This window comes from Megascapheus bottae, chromosome 19 (assembly GCF_031878675.1).
Source record: "Megascapheus bottae isolate mThoBot1 chromosome 19, mThoBot2.hap1, whole genome shotgun sequence".
NCBI classification, from domain to species: domain Eukaryota; kingdom Metazoa; phylum Chordata; class Mammalia; order Rodentia; family Geomyidae; genus Megascapheus; species Megascapheus bottae.
In genome coordinates this window covers 12,233,810-12,244,867 of record NC_143527.1, presented here as the reverse complement: position 1 = coordinate 12,244,867, position 11,058 = coordinate 12,233,810, and positions in this window count along the sequence as shown.

Sequence of the window (11,058 nt, the reverse complement as noted above, 5' to 3'; positions counted from 1 at the left end):
ACTGGCTGAGCTGGTAGTAGGAAATATGTAAATCTTCATCACCAATCATAAAATGAAATCAACTCCATACATATTGAAATTATAATACCTAAAAGATATAGAAAAGTATAAGAAAATATAGGTAGACATTGATCAAATTTCTACACTGAAAACATAAAATAATGCAAGAAGTCAATAAGAGGTATAGCATGTTAGAGTTTATATAGTATATAGGAGTCTACATAGCATTTTAGACACAATAATTTTATGCAGGTGCTAAAAAAAATAAAAGCAATAGACTGAAAAAATACTAGCTACATACATGACCAGCAAAAGGCTAACATTTTACTGTCAAGAGCACCTACACAAATCAATAAGGAAAATAAATAATAGGAAAAAGTATGAATAGATAATTTACAAAAGAAAAAATATATATGCCTGGGTAATACACATAAAAAGCTATTTGGCCATCAATGTAGTCAAAGGCATTAGAAATAAAGTCACCAAATATAGCTTCCTGCTTATCAAGTTAGCAAAAAATAGAAATATTGATAGGACCACATGCTGCCAAGGTGACACGAGAGGGGAATATAAATGGCATGACCTTTCCAGAAGGAAATATGGCCAGTGCTCCTCCAGAGCCATGAAGCACTTGTATTCTCCACCCTAGCGATGATTCTTCTCTAAGGATTTTTTCTAACAAGTAGCTGGAGATGAGGGCTGAGGTGTTTGTCAGGGCTTAGGGGAACAGCACTACCAGTAAGATACAGCAGCCATGATCATGGTGTCAAATGTGGCCCGTCTCTAAAACAGAATATTGAGAAGACTTCATCATTTTCAAATATTTTAATAGCAAGGAAAAAATGCCAATGTGATGACATTAAAGTGTGGAACACAAAAACTGTAAATAGTACAAGGAAAGTCTCTAATGTGCAGATGTATGCGTAGGGAAAGAATTGGGAAAGGGATGTTAGCCACAATTATCTGTAGTAGAACAATGATCCATAATTGTGTGTGTGTGTGTGTGTGTGTGTGTGTGTGTGTGCTTACACACCCATGTGCACATGTGAGCCTGTCTGGAGGCTTAAACTCAAGCCTAGGCACAGGCACAATCCCTGAGCTATTTTCACTCAAGGCTTGTGTTCTATTAACTGAGCCTCAGCTCTACTTCCAACTTTTTGCTTTGGTAGTTTATTAAAGAGAGTTTCATGGACTTTCCTGTCCAGGCTGTCACAGTCTCCTAAGTAGCTAGGATTATAGACATGAGCCATTGGTGTACAGCAATGGCATATACTTTTAAAAATCTATTTCTAATTTTCTACTATGAGAGGTATTTCTTTTATAGCAAGACAAAACAATTGAGAAAAGGTTTTATACTAATACATTTACTTTTTAATTTTAATTTTAAAGTATTTAATTGACAGAGATTGAATATATTGGTTTATGATATACTAGATGTATTATATGATTATTATGTGTTTACATACTGTGAGATTAAGTTAATTAATATATCCATCACTATTGGTAGGGGAGGCCTCATTAAACACAAAAATAGTAAGGTCCAGATGAAATGAGGGAAAGTTCATCAAAACCAGGAAATGGGTCAGATGGAACACAACGTATGAAAAATCATGACTCGAGTTGTTGCTGCCCTCTGAGAAATTTCAACCACGGTAGGAAAGACACAGCCAATCAATAGGTTCTGCAAAACAGGAAGTGGACAATCAAATGTAGCCTAACTAAAGACATGACCCCCACTCCTGACTGTCCAGTCTGTGCCCCTTTGGCCTGCTAGCTGCTTGTTGTGGCCCTCTAATAAACCTTTGTCTTGTTCTTCTGTCTTGGTAAATTACTTTCTCAGCCCTGATCTTGGTTGCTAATATCTATGACATGCATGCATGCATGTGTAAATTCACACATAACCTGCATACCTATCACATTAGTACTGTGTCCAACCATTGCTATCTGTTCTTCATACTGTTTCCTTTTTATTTTTTTTAATTTTGCTGGTCCTGGAGCTTGAGCAGCCTCCATGCTGTCCCTGAGTCTCTTTGTGCTCAAGGCTAACACTACCATACCACCACAGCACCATTTCCAGCTTTGCAGTAGATGTTGGAGATAAGAGTCTCGCAGACTTTCCTGCCCCAACTGACTTTGAACTATGATCCTCAGATCTCAGCCTCCTAAGTAGCTAAGATTACAGGCATGAGCCACCAGCACCCAGCCAAATTTTCCTTTCCACACTGGGTGTCTGACTAGCCTACATTTCCAGTTTCCTTTGCAATCAGGTGTGGCCAAATGGTAGCTTTGGTCCTTAAAATGAGGGTAGAAATAATGGTGCCTCCAGACTTCCAGACTCAGCTCATGAAACTTTCTACCCAATCCGTTGTTCACCAGTTCTTTCCTCATCCACTGTTAGAAGAGAAGAAATGGTAAACTCACTGAATATAGGAGCCTGGATCCCTGAACGACAGTGTATGAGGAAAGAAATCCCTTTTCCCAAAGAACTCACACTGGACAGTAATGTGGATAGGAAATAAACTTTCTAGGGGGGAACAAAAAGGGAAAACAGAAATGGAAGGCAAGTGAACAAATGTAGTCATGGTACTCAGTATAAACTATGTGAAAAATTAACAATGTAACTTGTGAGCAGGGACAGGAGGGGGAAAGTTGGGGAAAGTGAAGGAAGGAGTGACATTGTCCAAAAAGAATTGTACTCATTATCTGACTTATGGAATAGTAAGTACCTTAATAACAACAATAAAATTATAAATATATATGTATATATACTGTCAGTTCTGGAGCTTGAACTCAGGGCCTGAGCACTGATTTTGGGCTCTTTCCTCAAGGCTAGCATTCTGCCACTTGAGCCACAGCACCACTTGCGGCTTTTCTACGTATGTGGTACGGAGGAATCTAACTTGGATCTTCATGCATGCTAGGCAAGCATTCTACCACTAGGCCAAACTCCCGGGCCCCCAAATTATATATTTTTTAAAAAGAAATAAACGTTCATTGTGCTACGACACCAAGGTTTGAGGTTGTTTGTTGATGTGGTGATGCCATCTGAGCCTAAAGACTTCACTATTGTCCTATGGTGTTGGCAGATCATAGTCAGCTTAATAACCACTTTCCTGTCTTGGATAGTTCCATTGTTTCTAAATAATGCTATGATTATCTGAACAAATTAAGCTTTTTCATTTGCTTCTTCTGGCTTAGATGCACAGTACATTTCCCCAAAGGGGTATTAGCAAGGGAATTACCAATGCATTATCAGGGGATAAGCTCGTTCACAGCCCTTCATTCTCAATGGCCAGACTGCTCTCCAGGACACACGCGTGCGCACACACACACACACACACACACACACAGAGGCAAATAAGTGCAGTGTCAGCAAGGCATGCCCTTCCCCCATCCCAGCAAATACTGACCTTTATTATTTTTAGTTTGTTAATTCTGTGGCACCAATTAGGAAATGCTTTTAAGGTGATTTTACTGAAGCCATTTATACTTGGTTGGAAATCACTTTACTACAGAATATGTGGCAGATAATATTTTGATATACACCCCCTTTACACACTCACACACACACACACACACTTCTTCACCGTCTGGCCAGCCTCAGTGTCGGTGGCCACAGGGACACCCACAAGCTGTGCAGCAGGGAAGTGATGACATGGTAAAATGCAATAAAAGGAATTGAGCGTTCACTTCTGTGTTACAAAATCAGTGTGTGGAAACTCACAGAGGAGACTGGGGGGTACAGAGGAAGCATTCTGTGTTTCAAAGTCTGACTTTTGAGCCAAAGCTGCCTCGGGCTTGAAGGACTCAAGGCATACGGTTTAGACATAAATAATAGATTTGGAAGAATGCATGATCGACTTGAGCCAGGCCACTGTGCCTGAGGCTACATGAAGTTGCTCTGGACTGAGGCATGGAGAATAAGAGGAGGGAGTCTAAATGGTGGGTCCCCACGGCAGCCGTGTAGAACACTGGAAACAGGCCTCCTGCAGCCTGGCTTTCCACTGTTGGCTCATGTCCCTTTCCTCCATCTACCTCCTTGTCTCCCGTAACGACACACACAACAGATGGGGGCCTCACTTGAATCTTATAGCAGTTGCATGAAGGATGCTAGCAAAACCCCAGAGGCAATGCTAGTCTTTGAACCCCAGCATTTCCTTCAACCCCACTTTGCCACCTAACTGATGTTTAAGGCCACATAGCCACAGGCTAGACCTACCAAGGATGTATGCAGGGCCTGTATGTGTATCAGTCCTTCCTAGACTGCAGAATTCACTGGCGAGGGGTGTGGCTCAAGTGGTAGGGCAAGAGCCAATGAGCAAAAGTGGCAGATACTGAGTTCAGGTTATGGTCTCCAAATAAACCAACAAACCCACAACTCAGGAATTTAGGTGAAAACATCTGAGTAAGTAATATATGAACTACAATATGAAATGGTCCTTGTGCAGTTAGTCATGAATTCATGAAATCTCTAATCGGATGACCATGGGAAAGGTTTTTCCCTTTGTGGAAATTTCTTAATTTTGCACTCAGAGATAAGCATATGTACATACCCCCACTACTCCACAGGTCCCCTAAACCCCAAACACACACACACACACACACACACACACACACACACACACACACACACACACACACACACACACCACGGTCCTGAAAAGGCAGAGAAGATCAGGAATCTGGCACCAGCTATTGCCAGATGGCTACCCCTGTTCAAAAAGAACTGTGGGGCCTGGGTCTCTTTTTCATCTCCAAGGCCATTTGGCATAACCCCATTCATCTGTCAACTTCTGTGACCTTCATTTGATTCCCCGCTTGTGCCTGATTGTGGTGGCCAAACTGGATTGATTAGAGTTGTAGCCTTGTCATATTTTCACTCAAGAGCTAAACAAAGCATTTAAATGAACTTGTAGCCATGCTGACTGTCAGAATTCTGAAATTTGGTTACCCATTTCTCCCTTAGTCCCCTCATTTGGAATTATCACTGCTCTGTCTTCACGGTTGGTTAAAAAATGACATCATCAGAGTGAGTGAGTAGATGAATGTCCACCTCCATCCACCCATTCATCACTGGAAATCCTGGCTTCATTACTTGTGTGCCAGGCACGATTTCCCTCTACATCCCATAATTCATCCACGGATCTAATGAGCCAGGATTGAGTTTGTCAGTTTCCCCAGTTTTGACTGGAAAGGGCAACATTTTTTCTGACGCCCAGCCTCTTTTGGCCATGGAGAGGCAGCACAAAGAATAGGAGCGAAAGTCTAGGCACACTGTGTTCATTCATCATTTCTGCATCAAACCCTATGAAGGGCTCTCATCAAAGCAGGGACAGGCAACCCACACCTTTTCTTCTGCCCTGGGTCTACAGTCACTGCCATTTTTCTGAGAGTCACTTGGCCCCTCTACTCCGTTATTCCACTGTAATTGCCTTTGGTTCCTTTTTATGACACAGGAAGAAGCCTGGGAGGAGGTCCAGACATCTATCACCAAGGATCAGATCAGGCACATAATACCATGTTCCCACTAAATTCTCAAGGGCTTGTTCATTCATCCATCCCTTCCACTCTCCCTTCACCCATCCATCTGCTCACCTGTCCATTTGTCCATCCATTTATGTGATTCAGCAAATATCTATCACTTGCTTTCTATGTGCTAGGTAGTAAGTCAGATGCAGGGTTCTTTTTACCTGGGACTTGGATTTCATTCAGGTGTAATGAAGCCCACAGATTAGGAAAGAACCACCATGGAAAAGCTGGTGCCGCTGGGCACTGGTGGCTCATCCTAGCTACTAAAGGGGGCTGAGATCTGAGAATCAAGGTTCAAAGCCAGCCCAGGCAGGAAAGTCCATTTATCTCCAATTAACCACCAGAAAGTTGGGAGTGGCACTGTGGGTTAAAGTAGCAAAGCACTACTAGCCCTGAGCAAAAGAGCTCAGGGACAGTGCCCAGGCCTTGAGTTCAAGCCTCATGGCCAAAAAAAAAAAAAGTTAGTTCATTACTTACAGTTCCAAGGGGAATGGAGAATATCATACAAGACCACAAAAGGAAGTCCTTGAGTGAATCAGGAAGTGAACGAGTGAGACAAAAGCACAGACAAGAGCCTTGCTTATGTTCTTATGCAGAAGAATGGGTTTGGGGCAGGGGAAGCTACTGAGCGAGCATAAGACTATGTAATTTTAATCACTGGTGCTGAGCTAACTGGGCTAAAGGGCCAGTCCATAGTAGTCTGATCCCAGGTCTTGGGGTGATCTGGGGCAAAAGGATGGTGTCGGCGGCCTGTATCTGATGAAAGGGTGGCAGATGAGGATAGGGACTTGGGATTGGTTAGTTTGCATATCAAAGGCAATCTTACAGCCAAGTTGTTTGCTGTCTCTAGGAATTTGCTAACCCTGGCAGGGGCCAGGCCCCAATGTGTCAAAGCATCATAAAATATAGAAAACAGGAGCCATGATTAATAGATGGAGTTTCAAGAAATGATCATCTCTGCCCTTAAAGAGTTCACAGACCTTAATGTAAACAATTGCACAGGAATTATGCCAGTTACCTTGGAGATGTCAGTCACACACATAAACTTCACATTCTTGATAGAGGACAGAGAGATGACAGAGAGAACAGATCTAACTGAATTGGATTGACTTCTCAATAGCCAGGTTTATCCTTTATGACCCCCCCCAACATAGCTAAGGGGATGAGAGTAGACACTGGTCTCCACCTCAGCCAATCGGATTTGCTCTCTAGCACATCTGGGGTTGAGGTTCCACCTGTGTGGATGAAAATTATAAAAGGTAAACCCAGCAGTCAGGAGAGAGTCTGGCTCTCACCCTAGAGACCAGGGATCCCTAAGCCCCGCTCTACAAAGGAGTCATTTAGGAACTTCTAAGATGACTTAAGTCAGAATCACAACTCAGAGTCTCTGCTGGTGGTGTTTCAGCCTTTTCTGCTTCAACGTCCTTATCCCTGAAAACTCAGCTCTCCTGAGCCTGTGTCCCAGGAGAGCAGTGTATAATTGACAGGGCCTATGCTGTAATTGGTATGGATATTCTACATACCCACAGATGCATGGAGGATGGCATAGGTTGGGGGGACTTTTTAATCAACATTCTCCAACTAAACTTCTAATAAAATGATGTCCATCAAAGGAAGATGTGCAGTGCATCCAAGAAGTCAATACATCGATTGAGCCAGAGATGTTTTTAGAAAGGGAGATGAATAGGAAGGAGAGGGCTCCTAATTTAGCTGGAGAAGGGTTTCGGATGATGCTGTTGATATCTAAATATATAAATGTTTTCTTGCCCAGTAGTCTGTATGATTTACAGGAGGAAACAAAGCAAGACATGCACTGGACAAATAATACTGCACATGACCAGAAAGGAATGTTCATTCTGGTGTAGGCTGGGCCAGATTTTCCTGCCAGTAGAAGGATATCATCTGATTTTTTTAAGACAAGTAGGTTTGAGAGCAGTGAAGAAAGTTGACGATTAGTTCCTGGCCCTAGAGGGGGAAACCAAGTCTGTAGTTTCATAAAAGAAAATGATTCTTCCACTTTACTGAAAAACAGGTCGCATGAGGAGCTCTGACCTATCCTGAGCCTAAATTCTCCTCTTTTCATTCCTGCTTCCCTTCCCACAGGGTGACTTCTGTCCTCATGAAAACCAGAGGAACTCAAGGGCCTAACCTACCAAACACAAGCAAGCACAATGATGTGATAGGGGTTCTCTGATCACTCAGGCAACTACAAAGAGACACAGTTAGATGAGAGACTTGAGCTCACCTCTGAACACATGAATCCTTCCCAGGACACAGGTACATCAAACACGGCAAGCCTATAGGCAGTTCATAAACTGGGGCCCTCCCTCAAAACAGTTGTTCTCACAGGATGAGGTGGTTCTCACCTGAAATCCCCAATACTCAAGAAGTGGAGATAGGAAGATCATAGTTTGAGGATAGCCACAGCAAAAAGCACGAGACCCTATCTGAAAAATAATAAAAGCAAAGAGGGGCTGGGATTGTGGTTAGAGCAGTAGGGCATTGGCCTAGTAAATACAAGCCAAGTAGCACACAAATATAGAAAAAGGTACTCTCAGCAAATGGAAATAAACAGTACCATGGCTGAAGATGCTAGGACCCTCTTAAGCACTAGTTCTTAGACACCCAAGGCCTGGGAGTCATCCCAGCTATCTTTCTCTTAAAGCTGTTCCTCATTTCTCTCCCAGTGGCCTTCTGCCTCTCCAGTCCTCCCTCTCCATATCCCTTCCTGGACTCCCTTTCCTAGCTTTAGTCCACTATCTGTGGAATAACTGACTATCCAATTGGCCCTGCCGTGACCTTCAAAACTCAACCTCATTTCAGGACAGACCCCTTTCCCTCAAGGCTCAACTTCCACTCATTCTCTCCATCTTTATCCTTCCTTCACTCTTCTGGGGTAAGAACAACTAGGGACACATGAGTTGGAGCCCTGCCAGTCACCCTGTTCCAACACACACACACACACACACACACACACATACCACATACCACACACATACACACCACACACACACACACACACCACATACCACACACATACACACAGCACATACCACACACATACACACCACACACACACATACACCACATACCACACACATACACACCACACACACACACATACCACATACACACCACACACACATCCACACACACGCACCACCACCACCACATCCACATCCACACACACACACCACCACCACCACATACACATCCACACCACACACACACACACACACACACACACCCCACATACCACACACATACACACCACACACACATACACCACACACCACACACACATACACACCACACACACACACATACCACATCCACACCACACACACATCCACACACACACACCACCACCACCACATACACATCCACACCACACACACACACACACATTGTTCCCCTCTGTGAAATCCAGAACCCGACTCTTCTGACCTCTCTCCAAGGACATCCCTTCCCCCACTCCGGGTCCTGTTTATGGGCTTTTTTTCCACCATGGCAGTTTATTTGTAGCTAAAGGCTTTCAGCTCTGTTCAGCGTTTCTCCTTTCTGCTGCCGTGGAACATTTTCCATGCCACTAGGGAAAGCAAATGCTCCTCACATGCATTTTTGAAAGACCTTGGAAACCTCTGCATAAATCAGTAGGAGTTCGTTTATGGTTTTAGAATATTCTGGATAATTTATTTGGTGTCGACAATCCTGAGCCCTCGCCCTCCCCTTTTCCACCTGAGCCCTGTAGGGCTCCACTGCGTTCCCTGGCACGTTTGTTTTGGTTGGCCTGAAAGGCTAGCTGGCCACAAGGAGACTTTTATTATTATTCCAAATAGATCTTTCTAATGACCTGCTCTTCGGAGGTTTGATTCACAGCCAGTACTTCTTCCCCTTTTAAGAACCCAGCAGCTAATATAGAGCTCTTCCAAGCCACACAAGCTGCAGGTCTCGGGTTTCAGCCTTGCTCTGCCTTCCTTCCTTCCGGTGAGTCTGAACCCTGCAGTGTGGTGGCAGCAGGCAGATCCTCCCTGAACCTCCTGCCATTGCCTCATGGGCCACCATGGAGGCCAGAGAATGAACTAGCCAATGGTGACACAATGAAGCAAGAACACTTCGCACCTAATGGGTGCACAATGCTGTATTTGAGCATTCTTGACAACTCTGAGCTGAAGTGACCACACACATATACACACGCACCATTTTTTAACCATCAGTTGGCCCATGGCCACCCCCCAGGCAGCTCTTCTGACCGGGAGGAACACAGATTGCTGCTTTTGCTCTCTCAATATTTCCTCTCCCTTGAATCATGTGGCTAGGCCTTAAACTCCTGTCCTTTGAGGACAATCAGAATGACACCTTTAGTGTTTGCGCCTTGTTTTATGGCCTCATGATCTTGTGCCCTTGGAGTTCAAAGGTCACATCAGGCAGCAGGCCTGGAGGTTTTTGATGTAACCTCTGAACCCCAGAAAACAAAAGAACAGAGGCCCACAGAGACAATCCATCTAGAAATGATCCTATAAAGAATGCAACTCAATCAGCTCAGAGCATGCAAATCACCCAACATCTTCCTGGATTTGCAATGTTAAATCCAAACCCAGAGCCTGAAGAAGGGATACAAACCCCAGGAGCCCAATACATAAATCAAATCTTGAGAAAAGGAGAGAAATGAGTTTACAACCCGCTCAGTATGGAAGGATTTGCAAGATGTGATTTATAAATTGTTCTCTCCTCCCCAACCCCATCTATAAAGCACATGCTTCTATACATACCAATACCACACCACTACTGAAAACCAAGGCTTTCCCAACCATTACCCATGCAGAAGCCTGCAATGGAGAGGAATGGGAGGTTCATCAAAGGACAAGTGCTGGCCGGGAATTTGGCCTAGTGGTCAAAGTGCTTGCCTAGCATGCACGAAGACCTGGGTTCGATTCCTTGGTACCACATATATAGAAAAAGCCAGAAGTGGTGCTGAGGCTCAAATGGTAGAGTTCTAGCCTTGAGAAAGTCCAAGGACAGTGCTCAGGCCCTGAGCTCAAGCCCAGGACTGGCAAAAAAAAAAAAAAAAGGACAAGTGCTTTCTCCTTGTCTCTAGAGCCATTTTCCTAATAGACTGAAAACCAGTAGTGCAGGCCCAATAAGAAAGAAAGGAAGAAAGAAAGAAAGGAAGAAAGGAAGAAAGAGAACTAGCTGGATTCCAATGGCTCATACCTGTAATCCTAGCTATTCAGGAGAGTCAGGTCTGAGGGTTGAGGTCCAGTGGCTTTCTAGCTTGGGCAGGAAAGTGTGTGAGATCTTCAATTAACCAGAAAAAAGCTGGAAATGGAGTTGTGGTTCAAGTGGTAGAGTACCAGCCTTGAGCAAAAAAGCTAAGGGACAGTGCCCTGAGTTCAAGCTCCAGTATGGGCACACACATACACAAAAGAAAGAAAAGGGGGAGGCAGTGACGGGGGGGGGGGGGGGGGAGGAAGGGAGGGAAGGAGGGAGGGGAGAAGGGAGAGTAACAACTTGCCTTATAGGTGAAAG